Source organism: Camelus dromedarius, chromosome 13 (genome assembly GCF_036321535.1).
Source record: "Camelus dromedarius isolate mCamDro1 chromosome 13, mCamDro1.pat, whole genome shotgun sequence".
In the NCBI taxonomy this organism is placed as follows: domain Eukaryota; kingdom Metazoa; phylum Chordata; class Mammalia; order Artiodactyla; family Camelidae; genus Camelus; species Camelus dromedarius.
In genome coordinates this window covers 34,206,704-34,223,550 of record NC_087448.1, presented here as the reverse complement: position 1 = coordinate 34,223,550, position 16,847 = coordinate 34,206,704, and the positions used below count along the sequence as shown (strand labels likewise).

General features: G+C 37.8%; 1 protein-coding gene across 6 annotated transcripts in view; it reads right to left on the bottom strand.

The window, feature by feature from the left end:
* PCDH9 (protocadherin 9) overlaps positions 1-16,847 on the bottom strand; it is an 858,857-nt gene that overhangs the window by 39,918 nt on the left and 802,092 nt on the right. The gene's annotated exons all lie outside the window — the stretch shown is intronic.

Sequence of the window (16,847 nt, the reverse complement as noted above, 5' to 3'; positions counted from 1 at the left end):
TTGTGCAGGTCAGAAGTCTGGGTATAGAGTGACTCATCTGGGTTCTTGGCTTAGGGTCTCACAAAGCCAGAATTGAGGTATCATCAACACCACATTCCTTTCTGGAGGTTTGAGAATGAAAAGACTGCCAAGCACATTCAAGTTCATAGCCTACATCAGTTTCTTGCAGTTTTTGGGTGGAGGATCTGCTTTCTGGGTGGCTGTCAGCTGGGAGCCACCCTCTGATCTTAAGGTCTCCCAGATTCCTGGATTCCTGACCCCCTACCCCGTCTACCTTCTAAGCACCAGCAATCTATGAGTCCTTCTCCCACTTTAAATCTCTTGGACTTCCTCTACCTATATCTTCCGGCTTCAGCCAAAGAAAATTATCTGCTTTTAAGGGTTTATATGATTAAATTGAATTTCCACATTTTAAGGTACATAATCAAAACCTGCAAGATCCCTTTTGCAATGTAAAGTACCATATTCATGGATTCCCAGACTTAGACGGGGACATCTTCGAGGAGGGGCATTCTTCCTCTGATACTAGATTTGGGAAGGGTGAGGGATGGAAGGGGGCTCAGACAGCCAAACTGGGGACACGGTGGTGGGGGAGGACTTAAACTAAACTTGACAGTCACCTAAATTAGTCTAATACAACACTCACCTCACACATAATCTTTACTTTATGTAAATCTTTATTTGCTTTAGGCAAGAAAATATCTTAAATCATATCCCAAATATTCATCAAAAAGGGAATTGTAAAAATTTAATTTACCCATGTAATTTAAGTACAAAATCTGATACAAAATGTCAGTCTCCTCAATAGCCTCTGTCCAAAAAAAAGGATAAACTGGATGAAAAAATAAATTCTTCTCCTTCTTAACCTGATAGTAGTTCAAAAGGGCACCCACATGTTATTAACACAACCAAGTGGACGCAGATGTAAGTTTTGTGAATATAATACCGTGAAGGAATGTGAATCTTATCATAACAAAGTGTACCAGTCGTGTTCCTCAAGTCTCAAGGTAGCTAGAGACATATGTTTCACTTTCAGTAGAAATGTAACATCCAGTACTGGGGCAAAATAAATTTTGAAGTCCTGCCCTTAAGCTCTCTGACAGCTCTATTTTTATAAGGTTTTTATTCTTTGGGATCATGCCTGCTGTCCTTACTTCCTCTCTAAATATGGCAGGCTTGCTGCTGTGGTTATTAATGGGTTTTTTTTTTCCATTAATTTTTTTTTCACTGTCCCATCTGTAAGTACCATGCTGCTTAAACCCAAACACACATGCACATCTCTGGAGCAGAAGACTGACGCTGGACTGCTGACACATGAATGAGATTCTTTGTCTAACTAACACAAAAATGCAAATGAATTGCAGAAAAAGAAAACTGAGGAATTCAAAGGCTTTCTTGATTGCCGTCTTTAAAATGCCAAGAACTTAAGCTGGCCTTTCTTATCTTCCAGTGCATGCATGTGACACGTTAGGAGGTCTTTCTTATTGTGCTATAATTCAGGGATTGTTCCAGCGCTGTGCTTCACGCCTGATTCCAAAGGGCAGCCTGAGATGTATAATTCGGGTAATGAACAGCTGCATAATTTAAGGGTCAAGCTAGTAGGGCACTGTTCCTTATTTGTGTTGCTTTAGCAGTTGCCAAGATGTTCCAGGCCTATTTAGGAATACAATTTTTTGACTGCTTTATTTCTCTCCGATGATATATGCTGGGATTTGGTTGTGTTCCAGAAAGTGAATTTTATCAGCAGAAGTACCAGAGCAAGCTTTTCTCTCATTTTACTCCAAAGGGCAACAGCACTGAGCTATAATGAGGTAATTTTTTTTCCAGCCATGCACACGCCGTGTTCTATCAGGCAGGGTTGTTTAAACCTAGTCCTGTCCCTTTCCAAAGCCAGATAGACTCAATCAGGGAGCTATCAAAGGCATTTCCACACTGCATCTCTCTCACACAAGGCCCATCTCCTGAACATTGAAAGGGGCCGGGCACTGAGGCCCTTCAAGATGAAGGCTGCCTGCTGATTAATCAGCTGTTTTTTTTTTTTTTTTTATTATTATTCCACCTTGGCAAGTACTCCCTGTTTGTAAATAAAAGGTCCACACTGAATTTCCTGTAAACTCAGGCATAAGACTGATTCAGACCTCAGTCACAGAGCAGGAAAGCTGTATGCTGTTCAGTCCTAGCACCGAGATGTGTTGGTCCACTGTCACTGTTACTCCTTCAGGTATCTTGACGCACATCCTGAGTCTGAGTTAATCCAAAAACAACTGTCATTTCCTGTAATAAAGCAGACTAGTCAGGCTCAACAATGTTTTTTCCATCTCTTACTCTAGCACTCACTACTTCGGGGCAAGATCCTTGTGTGTATTTGCAAAAGCACTGCAGTGTAGATCACACAACAATAAGCTTGTAAAGGGAAAAGCATCAATAAAACAGAGTATATTTTTTTTTCCAAAAAATAAACTGGTGCAAACTTTCACTCGTCATATGGTAAATAGCTAATGGAAAAGAAATGTGACAGACCACGAGGACTAGGAATTGTCTGCAAACTGGCAGGCACAGTGATTTGCAGATGACCCAAATTATCTCCCAGCAGTTTGGCACGTTTCTATTTGTCACACTTAGACGACCGAGCCAAATGCATCCAATTAATACAGAGTATTTTTTCCTCTTCTTGAAGTAGGAACAAAACAGCGAGCATTTCTTGATTGCTCTCAAATACCCACAAACAGCCAGAATTAGGAGCCTCTTGTCATCACCCATCTTAGGTTATTTTCCATGATGAGCACACGACCACTGAGTGAGTCATTCCGGACCAGGGGTTTTTGTGCATAAAGGAACACACCTGCCACATGCACTGCTGCGTGGGTTCCAAGAGCTTAGAAAATGTGGTTGTTGAAATAACCTTTTGTGGTAAAAGCATGACTTTTTCTCTCAGTGCTGAAAGAAAGGTGAGGCGACTGATTCTGTGAGAGGGTCCACACCTTTAGAATCAATACCAGGGGCTGACATTCCTATAGACACCCATCCGTCTCAATGCAGCATTTCAGCAATGCTCCCAATATGGCCCGCGGGGTTGAGGGGATGGCCTGAGCTTCTGCAAGGGTACTTATGGAAATGTGGGAATGTGAGTTTTCTTCCTAAAATCTCTTCCGCCATGAGACAGAATGCCTGAGCTACACAGTTCAGAGACAATTGGCTGGAGGTCAGAGGCCCAGCTCCCCTCTACCCAGCGCTCCCCTCATGCCTGTCTTGGCATGGCTTTACACATCCTGAGAGTGAGGTACTAACCCAGACTAACACAAATGGCATCTCCCAGCTGTAGGAATCTATGAATCACAAACACACTGAGAAAAGTTTTTATTAATTCTGAATGAATGCATAGGAGTCATAACAAAAGCAACAACAGTAATGAAAAGAAAAATGCCAACTTCCCCCAAATAAAGTCATTCCATTGTATTCAATTTAGGATTCTGGGGGTACGTTAACTCTTTCAATCCTTGAGGGGTTTTGTGTCAAAAGAACACATCTTTACAACTAAAAGTGTACTATGTATTACAATTATAAGTTACAGCTAGCTATATAAATTTTATACAGTGATATAAAATGTACCTGGCACAGGAAATTTAAGAACGTCTCCAAAGAAAAATATATTAAAGCACCCGCTCAATTGCATATCGAGTGCATTTTAATGTATTCGTGTTTCTGAATGTATGTAATACACAAATAGAATGCAATAGTAGTTTGCATTTACATCTTGAATTTTAATAGTTTTAGTGAATCGCACTGTTTAAGATAGAAAAATATTTTTAACACGCACAATTCCCTTATCATTCGGTGAACTCAAAATGTAATGTTTCAGGCCTGAGGCTATGGTTGAGACTGCAAATTAGAAACTAAAACAAATGTCAACATAGGCAAAAATGATTCTACCACTTGGTATGGTACCACTCCCCACAAAACCTGACTTCTGAAATCAGGTACAAGCCAGATGCTCCTTATTTTCTTTCCTGCACTGGCAGATTGAGTTCTTCATCCTAACTGAGACCTCACATACCTCAGGGGTGCCCTACTCCCTGATTTATTAACTCCTTTCCGGCCCCTCCTGCCCTGGTGCCCAGCCTTTGCCCCACAGACAGCCACTCTGGGGACTCCTGCAAGGACCTTATCAAGCCTCTCTCTGCTGACCCTCCACTTTGCCATCCTGGCTAATTCTTCCCTGCAAAAGCCTCCCTCCTGCTTTTCTGCTTCTCTCCTAAGCTGCCAGCTACTGCTGGAGCGGCTCCGAAACTGGCGCTGACAGGCTCTTCTAGAAATCTGTGCCGTTCAACCTCAACCCGGCCCTCACTGGTGTGCAGCACTTCCTTTCATCATTGCCTGTTGACTCAGGGGAGAATTCAACATGGTGGTGTGTCCTCAGCCCTCAGTCCAGGCTGAAACACCTCATTCTTGGCAAATGACAGCATCTGTTAGTTAACTGGGACTGTCAAAGCTCTCATTTTTTTTTTAAATCTTTTCTCCTTTATACTCATTCCTTTTCTTTGTTAGTCTCTCAGAGACAGAGAGTCAAACCATCCTCTGCTTTGCCTCTAATCTTTCACCTGTTTTCTTTTACCCCCTTTTCTGTCACACTCCTAGAGTCTTGCTGGCTTCCCTGCACACAACTAGATCTTGGCCAATAAATCATTTCTCCCCAATCACACACTTCTGTTTCCCTATCTGAGGCTCCCCTCACCATAGAAATATACAATAACTTCCCCCCTGTCAAAAAACAGAGCAACAAAATCCAACCACAAAAACACTTTCCCCTCACCTTATTGCTGTATCTCTCGAGGGCATATATGGTTGTGTCAGGCAGTTAGCTAGAAATGAGCATCGGGCAAGGGGAGAGGAAAGGGGATAGAACAATCCAGAAGATAACAGTACACCTGTTCTCAGGATAAGGGGCTTCAAAGAGTTTTCCTCTCTCTAAATGAGCACCAGCAAAGAAGCAGGTTAGAATCAGATGCTGTGGCTATGCAGTAGAGAGAAGGACCTGACTTAACATGACCCAATGCTCATTATAATGTAATTAGCACTGTGGTTTGGGTCCCTCCTGTAGGGTTTTATGTGTGCATCATGGGTAAGAGCATGTGCAAAGGAGGTGAGTATGCCTGAGCACTCAAGGGACATAAGTTATCAATCAATCATGAGAACGCCCACCCCCTAAGCCAGGATATAAGACAGGATAAACAAAGGAGAGCCACCATTTCCTCTCTTGGGTTGGCCCGCCTTCAATTCTCAAAGATGTGTTCTACTTTAGTAACTTTTCCTCCACTAATAAAACCCTCTGTTTATACCGTGCTTTCAGTCTCCCGTCTGAATTCTTTTCTCTCGGGTAAGACAAAGAACCGAGGAACCGAGGCCTTTTTCCCCTTCTTGTAACAACAGTTGCAATTTACCTTTCTCTCCACAGCCCAGCTTCCCTAATGATTAATAGCCTAATGCCTAATAGATTCCACTTCCATATCACCCTTTAAACCCTGGCATTCAGCGCCCTTCCCCCTGACTGAAGTTATTTTTTCAAGGTCACATTTGACTTCCATGTCAACCCATTATATTTTATTTTCTGACAGCCATGTTCTTTTTCTTCTCTCCAGCACTCATACAGCTCATCACACTATTGTAAACTTTCTCTTTCCTCACACAGTAGAAGTTTCAGCCTAAGAGTTCAACCTTGTGCTCATGTATGGTCCAAGTATAAAGGGGAGGCCAAAAGCGGCAGTGACCACACAGATCTGTGAATCAGACCTACCCAGAACCTAGATTCCTGAGCTCACACCAGGCCTCCTAAATCAGAAACTGCAGTGATGCAGTGATTCTGAAGTTCTGAGAGTTCATCAAGAATTGATCCAGAGGGATCCTTGGATGGTATTCCACTGGGATGAGGTTCACTACATGAGGAAAACACCTCATCGTAAGGCACCCAGTGGACAAGGTTTGCTGGAGGAAGGATGCTGATGCATAAGAGGTTCTCAATAAATATTTGCTGAAGAAATGAATTTATGAAAGCCTGCCTTGGTTGTTGAGGGGAAAGAATGATTTAAAGTATAGCACTGTGTTTTTCACTCTTTTTGTCTGCTGCTTAGTTCCCATTATCTAAGAGATGACAATTTATGGCTGTTAGGAATTTGAGCCCCAGAGCAGAAATGCTTGTGATCCACTTAGAAAAAGAACATTTTCTCCTTTTTTGTCTCAGAGTGTAAGATTGTGCTTTGGAGAATACAGAAGATGTGTCATAGCTTTGGCAAATCCAGAACTATTTGCACAGTAGTGGATCCCAAAGCCCTAGCGGGACTCCTAGCATCCAATATGCCAGGGGCAGCAAGTGCCAACGTCTCCAACAGCAGCTGATGAGAGAACCGGTGGCTTTGGAGCAACAGGAGATAGCATCACCATGGTAGTCCCCAACAGCAGTCATGCTGCCTTTACCTGGCTTACTGGATGGTGGACGCTCTGCCAACTGGATAAACAGACAAGTTGTGAAGAAGGGAAATGTCAGACACCAGTTACAAACTGAGAAACTGGAGCCCACGGAAGCTGCACATCTTATAGAGTAAGAAGGGTTCATGCTAGGGAACCACTGGTTCTTACTAACTAGCCTGATTACCTTTTTAGCTACTGATTTGTGTAGTCAAAAGAAATCCTTGACTTAAAGATAGGATGCAGTCCTGGTTCTATTCATATTGCTACCCTAGCCCTTCCCCATTGATAAATCTTTTCTATCCTACCGTTAAACGTTAAGCATTCCCAAAATGCTTTCAATTCACTCTACATGCTCACTGATATTATCTAATCCAAAGCTCAACATAATTTCTATTCATACGATACTCAGTCTGTAACTTCCAGTCCTGACCTAGCTCTGACCTCCAGACTCATACTTCAAGTCAAACCTGTCTGATTTCACATCTCACCCATATCATGAATTCAACTTGTCCCAAAGTAAATTCGTTAGCTTCTTCCTGAAACCTCTTCTTTCTGACTCCCAAGGCGTGTTAAAAGTAATATTATTTCCCCATTCACAAAGGCTTGAAATCTTCAAGTAATGTCCTCCCTCTCCACACAGCTTTGGACGGAGTTGATCACTTTCTCTTTCTTGAAATATTGTATATTTTCCATTTGGCTTTGTGAGAACACTCTCTTGGAGTTCTCTGGCATCACTGCCCACTCCTCCAATTTCTTTGTTATGACTACTAAGCATTGGAGCATCTCAGAGCACAGTCCTCTCACCTCTTCTCTAACTACGTTCTTTGCAGACGGAAACTTATCTTGTCTCAGCTTTCCCTTGTCTCACTCTTAGTCAATGAAAGATCAATTCTTCTCCTGGTGTCTTAACACAAAAATCTTGTAGTTGTTTCATATGACTACCTAGTAATCCACGTCACTTTCAGTGCACAGTCATATTCTGTGGATCTTTGTAAGAAATCCAAAATCAGACACTTCTCACCATTCCAAGCACCCTCGTCCAAACTGCCATTACTTCCAGCCTCAATTACTGCAGTAACCTCCTAACTGGTCTTCCTGCCTCTGGCTTTCTACATCTATTTTTCAAACAGAATCAGACTGAATATCAATATCTATGTCAGATTATGTCATTCCTCTCTTCACAACTTGCCTAGAGCTTCCATCTCACTTTAATCACTGGATCATCAACAATGTGTATGTTACTTGATAGCTTTAGAAATAGCTCATCTTACCGATCAAAATGCTGTTTGCCTTCTTACCAAGCTTCCTGGCTAAACTTTTCTCATTTACATTGTTCCAAAGAATTAAAAACCAACTGTACATATCCAAGGACATAGGACATACCCATAGGATAAACATTAAACATTAATATTGATAGAAATGAATAATAACTATCATTTGTAAAGAATTCATTCCAGGCCAGACACAGTACTAAACACTTTATATGTATTCTCTCATTTAATTCTCTCTGCAACCCCATAATTTAGTCATTAAAATTATTCCTCTTTGGCAGCGTAGCCAAGTTTTGGCAGATGAGACTGTGTATATCTTGGGCAAGGTCATTTAACGAGTACTAGAAGACAATGGGTTTACGACAGGAGCTAATAATAGAAAAGCAATTTGACCCACTTCACATCTTTATGCCAGGAGTCTCTTACCGTTTGTGATACCAAAAGCTACCAGTCATGAGGTTAATTTTTTTCTTTACTAAGAAATTGGTTAATTATTATATATTTAAAGTAAGGAATGGGTAAAGGAGAAACATGCATGTTTTATTTATAGTTATCTTAAAGGAAAAATACAATATTTTCTTTAATAGGTCAATATTTATGAAATGATGGAAAAATGGGAACAGTATTCCAAATCCTCAGATATTTTTGTGTGCCTATTAGGTACCAAGCACTGAGCTAAATTAGCTCAGATAACCTCATTTAATACTCACAATACCCACATATGATATTTTTATCCAGATTTTACATATAAAATAACTACATTTTCAAAAGATTAACTGACATGCCCAGGAGCATAAAGCACAAAACTGACTGAATCAATATTCCAACCTGTATCTTCTCAATGGTGGTCCATTGTAATTCCTCACTATAACAAAATGAAAAACAAAGCAGCTTCACCTTATACATTTCTTTCTTATGTTACATCCTTTCCTTCATTCTCCAAAGAGTTTTTTTTTTTTTTAACTTTAATCACAAAATAATAGACTTTCTCTTTGTCCTTTTGTTTGTAAATCATCTCACCCAGAGTTTTATTTGACATCATCTATGTCTGGGCATGTCCTTATTCTTTTTTAAACTCTACATAGCAGTATGAGTCTGTTCAAGTTGTCGTAACAAAATACTGCAGGCTGGTTGGCTTAAAGCACAGAACTTTACTTCTCACTTATGGAGGCTTAGAATTCCAAGATCAAGATGCCAGCAAGGTAGGTGTCATTCTAAGGACTCTTCTTGTCTCTTATGGGCAGCCACCATTCTGCTGTGTGCTCACAGGACCTCATTCTTTTGTGCTCCCACTAGGGGAGCAAGCTCTCTGGTGTCTCACTTTATAAGCACACTAATCCTACTGATCATTGCCTTGTGCTTGTGCCTTCAAACCTTAATTACTTCATTAGAGTCCCCATCCCCAAATACAGCCACACTGGGGCTGAGGGCTTCCCATGTGAACTTTCTGGGGGGACACAAGTATTCAGTCTATGACAACAATCCTTCTTGTCATAGGTCCTGTATAAGATATTTGATCACCAAAAGCTGAAAGTGTTTCCAGGAGGTTACAATTCCAAAATAAAATAGCTAGTTGACACTGGTTATCACAACTATCTGGCAACTTGTAGACGGATCACAATGCTATGGAACGTTTGAATGGATTCTTCCATTTTGATCTATCCATTAAATTACAACTAGGGCCTAATGTACAGTCACGGTCAATACAAATGCACATAGTGGCTGTAAAATAGCCTCTCTAACCAGTGAGGGTCATCCTCCATTCTACAGACTTGAAGAGTCAATCAATTAAATGCTGGATAAGGTCAAATACTATTGATTCAAGATTCAATGAAACCCCTTCCTTTACCTTCCTCTCTTTTGATTTTTCTTGTGATCTAAGTATGGTTTCCTTAAAATGCATTTTTACAGCAGCTGCACTTACATACTGGTAGAAAGTGAGTGGTCCTCAAAAAACAGAATGAGTCACTGGCACTGAAATCAATAGTGTTATAAAACCTTGAAGACATGAAAGATTGAAAAAAATATTAATGCCTAGACTTCAAGAGTGTACTTAAGAAGGAGAATTTAAGAGATGCCCATTGCTAGCCACTGCTTGTGGGAGGTAGGTAGTTCATACAACGATTTAAAGAAACAACTTCCTACAGTGTATCCATCAATGTTGAAAAGAAAACAGCATAAAGATGCTATTAATGATGTGTTGAAGTCTCACTCTTCATCCAACAATGATTTTTGACACAATTTCAGATTATGTCTTGAAAGTACCCTCAGTGCCCACAAGGTAAATTTTATACATAATACACATTTATTCTGGACCAGTTTCGGTTTTACGGACACCTTCTCTTTATCTCTACAACTGATAACGTTTCTAGATTTTTATCTCATCGTCTAAAGTGAAGACAATCACTTCATATAGGTTTTTTTTTTAGTCTTCATAAAAATCTTAAAAAATGTCTTTTGTACGTGAAACTGCATTTCAGGGCTCTGTCTGCATTTGAGTCTCAGATACTTAAGTACATTCCTCTTTCTGGGAAAGAACTATTTGCTGCTGCATTTTTATCTTCCTGTCTCCAGGAACTAGTAAACAGAGAATTGTAAATATCGCATGCTTGGAAAAATTCCACCTGGCACAAATCAGTCACTAGGTGGCTAAATACTGTGAATGGAAACAACTGGCAAGAATGGAAATCCTCTTGTCAGGAGACAGCGGCATTTAAGTGCTCCACAGTAACGTGGAAACAACAGCTTGCTTTTGAAGAGCTTTGATAATATTTAGTGGAAACAACACTCCTTTCCCTTTTTTACTCTTTTTTCTTTCTTTGTAACCACATGCATTTTTAACTTGGTTTTTGAGGGGTTTCTTTTCTTTGCCTTTTTTGTTTGTTTGTTTTAACTTTTTCCAAAGTAAAACTGGAAAATATAAGAATAAATAGTAGGTTCACTCTGATTTTCCAGAAGATCTGCTCTGTGGTTATAAGTCTCTTTGACATATTTTTAAAAATAGAGACATTCTTTAAATTGTTTTTAAAAGACAGAAATAGAATATGCAGGCACATTTAACATCACAGCAACTCATTAAAGAATCTCTAATCTGGTCACCTTGTGCTTTTACGATGAAGGTGATTTGTTTTCTGTTTGATGTGTTTTGTTTTTAACCAGAAAAAAAATGCCTAAAAGACGAATGAACTTAAATATAAAACAGAAGCAGACTCACGGACCATAAAATACAAACTTGTGGTTGCCAGGGGGCAGAGGGATGGGAAGGGATAGAATGGGAGTTCAAGATTTGCACATACTGACTGGTATATATAAAATAGATAAACAAGTCTATACTGTATAGCACAAGGGAATATATTCAGGATCTTGTAGTTCACAGAGAAAAAGAATATGAAGATGAATATATGTATATTCATCTGTGATTGAAAAATTGTGCTGTACACCAGAAATTCACACAACATTGTAAACTGACTATAATTCAATAAAAAAAGAAAAAAAAAAGATCTCGAGAGTGCTATTTTTAAGATCGAATTTCCTCTCAGTTGCAAATCTTCTTAGAAAAAAAAACTAACACATCTTTTTTAATGTAATTAAGCAATGGTAGAAGGTGACACTTTAGAGATAAAAGTGAGAGAAAAGAATGGAATAGAGCTGCAGTGGCTAAAAAAAAAAATGGATTTTAAGGAAATCAGACTTATAAAACCAGATCAAAAGTGGAAAGGCTTTCATTTCAACAAAGATGATGCAGCTGTGTGATAAAAAAAAAATGCCCCTTCCTCTTTCTACCACAGTTAGGGCCCAGTGCTTCCATCTTTACAGTTCTACAGCACTTAAAAGCTTACCTATCCAAGACATGGAAACAATCTAAATGTCCTTTAACATATGACTGGAGAAAGAAGTTGTGGTAAATTACAATATTCAGCCACAAAAATGAATCAAATAATGACATTTGCAGCAACATGGATGGAACTGGAGATCATCAATCTAAGTGAAGTAAGCCAGAAAAAGAAAGAAAAATACCATATGATATCACTCATACATGGAATCTAAAAAAAAAAAAAAAGACACAAATGAACTTATTTACAAGACAGAAACAGACTCATAGACATAGAAAACAAACTTATGGTTACCAAAGGGGAAAGGTTTGGGGAAGGGATAAATTGGGAGTTCAAGATTTGCAAATACTAACTACTATATACAAAATAGATAAACAAGAAGTTTCTTCTGTATAGCACAGGGAATGATATTCAATATCACATAGTAACCTATAATAAAAAGCTATATGCAGGCATATGTATGACTGAAACCTCAAGCTGTATACCAGAAACTGACACAACATTATAAGCTGACTAAATTTCAATTAAAAAAAAAACCTACAATGGCCTCTAAGTGTTCAAATGAAAGGAAGAATAACATGTCTCTTACTTTAAATCTAAAGTTAGAAATTATAACCTTACTGAAAAGAAAAAAAGAAAAGCTTACCTAGAATTCTCACTTAAATTTGCCTCATTCAGTTTTTTTTTTCTTCCCAGACAGAGAGGACATTATTATCACCATTTTACTAATCAGAGATTAATTCACTATGTGCCTTGACTCATACAGTTCAATCTTTAACATGCATGCAAATTGCTATAACACATATTCTGATCCAGTAAGTCTGGGACGGAGCCTGAAAGTCTGCATTTCTAACTGTCTCTCAGATGTGTCAGTGTTGCTGGTTGGTGGGCCACACAGGAGTGACAAGGCTAGGTCACTAGCTGAAGGCTTGGAGTGTTCACAGTTCCATCCAACAGCACAAGTGCAGATGTGTCATGACTGGGCACAGTGGTTCCTTACCTGAGCAATGACTTATGCCAAGCGACCACGCTTTATCAGCCCCCAGTTTGATGAGGAAGCCCATGCTTATTTACCTTAATCCTCCTTATTCACAGATTCTGTATTTGCAAATTTGCCTACTCTGTGGCCACAGAGTTCCACAAAATTTCTCTGTAACCACAAAAAATCAAAGATCACACTTTTTTTTCAGTCGTGGACATGCTCAGGCACAGAACAAAAGAAAATTTCAGTGGCCTGAGGTCCACATTCACGTGGTAACTCTCCGCCTTCTTGTTTCAGCTGTAACAAGTATCCTTTTTGAGATCTATTTTGCCACATTTTCTTTTGCATTTTTCTGTCTTTTGTTGGTGATTTCACTGTTCAAAATGACCCCACACATAGGGCTGAAGTGCTGTCTAGTGTTCTTAAGAGCAAGAGCTGTGATGTGTCTTATGGATAAAGTATATGTGTTACATAAACTTTGCTCAGGCTTGAGTTATGGCACTGCTGGCCATGGGTTCAGTGTTAATGAATTAACAATATATATTAAATAAGGTGACATTAAAACAGAAACACACATAAAACAAGATTCTGTATTGATTATTTGATGAAAAGACTATGACCAGATGCTCATAGGAACCTAACCCTGCACTTCCCCAAGGAGCAATGATTCAGTGTTGGCTAATTCAGTGTTCCTGGGGACTTCATGGAACAAAAGAACTGTAAATAACAAGAACTGACCATGCCTGCTAACCTATTCTCAGGAGAAAACTTCAGTGGAAATACTGACTCCAAATTGATGGCCCCTATGTGTCAGAGGGTTTTTGGGGGGTTCACCCCAACAGTCACAGTCTCAAATCATATATTTTCAAACTATTTTAGTGAAAAATAGTTTATTAAATAAAAAATTGGGTGAAAACCAACATATATTATAGGCAAAGTGAAACTGTATTAGAATAAGTGATTCCTATGCTTTAAAATTTACAATATTTGGTAATAAAAACCAGTTAGTCAAAACAAAAGTTAAAGTATTGGAGGACTCCAATGTATTAATGATTTGAAAACATGATACGTTTCAATGGTTACTTTTAAAATTACAGCCTTAAAACCATACAAAACATTTTAAACTGAAACGCCAATTAGACTTTTACACAATCCCTGAAATGCCTTCACAGAAATCTTGCAGCCTTGCATTTTAAAGGTTACCTTGAAAACACTCTTTTAAATGAATCTTTCTCTTTAAGCATTTGACAAGGTCATCAATTTCTACAATACACTTCTTTCAATTCCTGTCTTTGATAAACCAAAATCTGTTTTCTTCAAATCTCTTCTACATGCCCCTCTTATAGGTTCTTATCTCTTGTTCTATAATTATCACCACCTTTACTTGTCTTTCTCAGAAATATTTTCTTTTTTTTTTTTTTTTGTCAGTCTTTTTGCTCCTCCCCACCAAAATGAAGATGTTTCAAAGTCATCATTGTATCAAAGACAATAATGTTAACTTCTTCCTAAAAGGCAAGTGAGACAAAGTGCAAAACAAAAATGTTGTGTCAGGACCATAATGGCAAATTGCATTGGGTCCAGTGAGAGTAAATTAAGGACTATTTCTTAAAATAGCAAAAGGAGATCCTAGTGTGATGGCCAAGTCACTTCCCCATTGAACAAATATATGCTAATACCTACTAAGTGTAATAAAGCTTTTTGCATGAATTAAGTATCTTATTTAATCCTCACGACACTCCTATGATGACAAGATGGTAATATGGGGAGACATACACAGTCCTGGGGTAATTTGCTCAAGGCCACAGAGTGGAAAGAGCTGGAAAAGCAAAGCTAGCATGGACTCCCCTCTCCCAGTGTGTGGGAAAAAATTAGAACAATAAGTAAGATGTATTCCTTACCACTACAGAACTTGCAGCTTCTCAGAAGAGAGAAAAGAAACACAAAGTATGATGAGACAAAACATGATCAGAATATCAGATGAATTAAGAAAGATAAATACATTCAGATGACTCATCTAAACTGTTATAAAGAAGATTGAATCCAGGTGGGCTTTGGTGAGTGGGGCAAGATTGCAACAGGCAAAGGGAAAGGTGGATAAAGGGAAAGGTGAATATAGTATTTTTCTGTCAAGGGCAGTGGAGAATTGCAACATGCAAATAAAAAAGTAAATTGTTTAAATGGGGTCCTTGGTGAAATTAGATTTTTTTTCTTTTCTTGAGTGAATTTGACTGTAACAGTGGGTAAATTCAAGGGGTACAGCTGGTTCTTTTGGTATGTTTATATGTTGTAATATGATTGCCCATGTAGCAATATTTATCACATTACATAATTATAGTACATTATTGTCTATATACAATATACTGTGCATTAGATCTCCACAGCATATTTACTACTCTTTACAAGTTTGTCTCCTTAAAACCATCACTCTTACCTTCTTTCACCCTCAGCCACTGGTAACCACCATTTTATTTTCCATTTATATAGGTTTGACTTTTTTTTTTTAAGAAATCAGATAAATTATTCAGGGAAATGTTAGGGAAATGTTAGGGAAATAAACCTTGAAAGGCTCATTGTTAGGAAAACTGAATGTTTTCTAGGTGAAGGTGGGGGTACTTTGTCTATTCTAAGGGAGATTAGCCACAGATGCTGAAATGAATGAAACAATGTATCAGTTAATTCTTTGAGTAATTTAAATGGCAGCCTTTCAAATCCTTAACAGCCACCCTCACACTCTTCATGGAGGAGCATAAATCATAAACGTAGATGCTTATTTGACCGCACGTGTTAAAACTCTCAGTTGCTAAATTGCATGCAAAGATTCAACCTCACAAGATTATTTCCTCTCAGATGTCTATTACCTACACTGTAAGACTACAAAAAATTAAAGATAGAAATTATCTTGTGTTCAATGTTCATTAGGTCACTGAGGTATATATCATTCAGTAAGTTTAATCAGTGCAGAAACATCATAAGATTTTAAATTTTGTTTTCATAGCAAATGGAATAAATGTATTGTTTGAACAGCTAGCATAAAATATTCATCAGAGATATACTCTGAGCAATGTAACATGAGTTGTAATTCTAATTAAAATTAAAATTTGATACAATGTAAGGAATATAATTAAATTGCTTACCAAAATTGAGTTTAGGCTGATGAGTATATAATGATAATCCTCTGATATAATTTTTTCATTTCCCTATTACAACATGCAGTAAATTATTAATAATTTTAATTTAAACAGAACTACTAATTAAAAGAAAATATCAGTGTAATCAAATGTTAATAGCATGGTCATTTTTATATTGGCATGGCATCTTTGGTAGGATTTAATTATTTTCTGCATTTTTATTTCCATTTCTTTAGAGATAAAATATTTAAAATATTAGAAAAAATTTATCAGATTTTATATAGCCATTGTTACACAGAAATAAGAATATATATAATATATATACATGTGTATAATTTATATATATACATACATGTACACACACACACTTTTCACAACTTGCATGGGAGAAAAAGGTCCTTCATAAATTCAAAAATAATTTTTGAAGTAGTTAAATTCTCTTTTCTATACTGGACAATTAGAAACTCTTGTTTAAAAATTATTAATCAATACATATGGGAAACTTTTTTTCAGAGGGCACACTGATGATTATAAATGTTGATTTGGGTTGAATTTATTTTGTATAAACTATTACAAAACAGTGGGCAACTGAATTTTAACATTAGCATAACACTTGATTATGCAAAAGAATAAGAGAGGAAATCTGTCTTTTATACACAAAATAAGTGTATTGGTACAATATGGGCTACTTCCCTCTTTAACCTAACCGTCAGTCCATTAGTAACAGCATGTTATTTTGCCTATGCTATTTTTCCTCTAAGGACAAATGGCCTCTCCCAAGGTGATCTATATATAAAAGTCCCTAAAATGTTAATATACAAAATGTCACCTTCATTTTCAGGGCTTCTTCTTTTTGGCTACTTTCAAGTATAATCAAGCCTGAGGGATATCATAGGAGTGAAATAAAGCATTTAAAGGAACACAGTTGACATTGAGTCCTATAATTTCACAGTTTCATCCTAAAATTGATATTTTAGATGCTTAAAGTTTAAATTCTGTACGCAAAAGCTCAAGAAAAACATTGCATTCCTTATTATATCATTTTTTTCCTCTGAAAGACATTTGAGCCATCCTGAAGTTTTCTTAGTTTGAAGGAATGTCAGCATTCCACAAAGGCTGCTGATTTTCTTCATTAGACATAACATAGTTAAAAGGTAGCACCTACAATAAG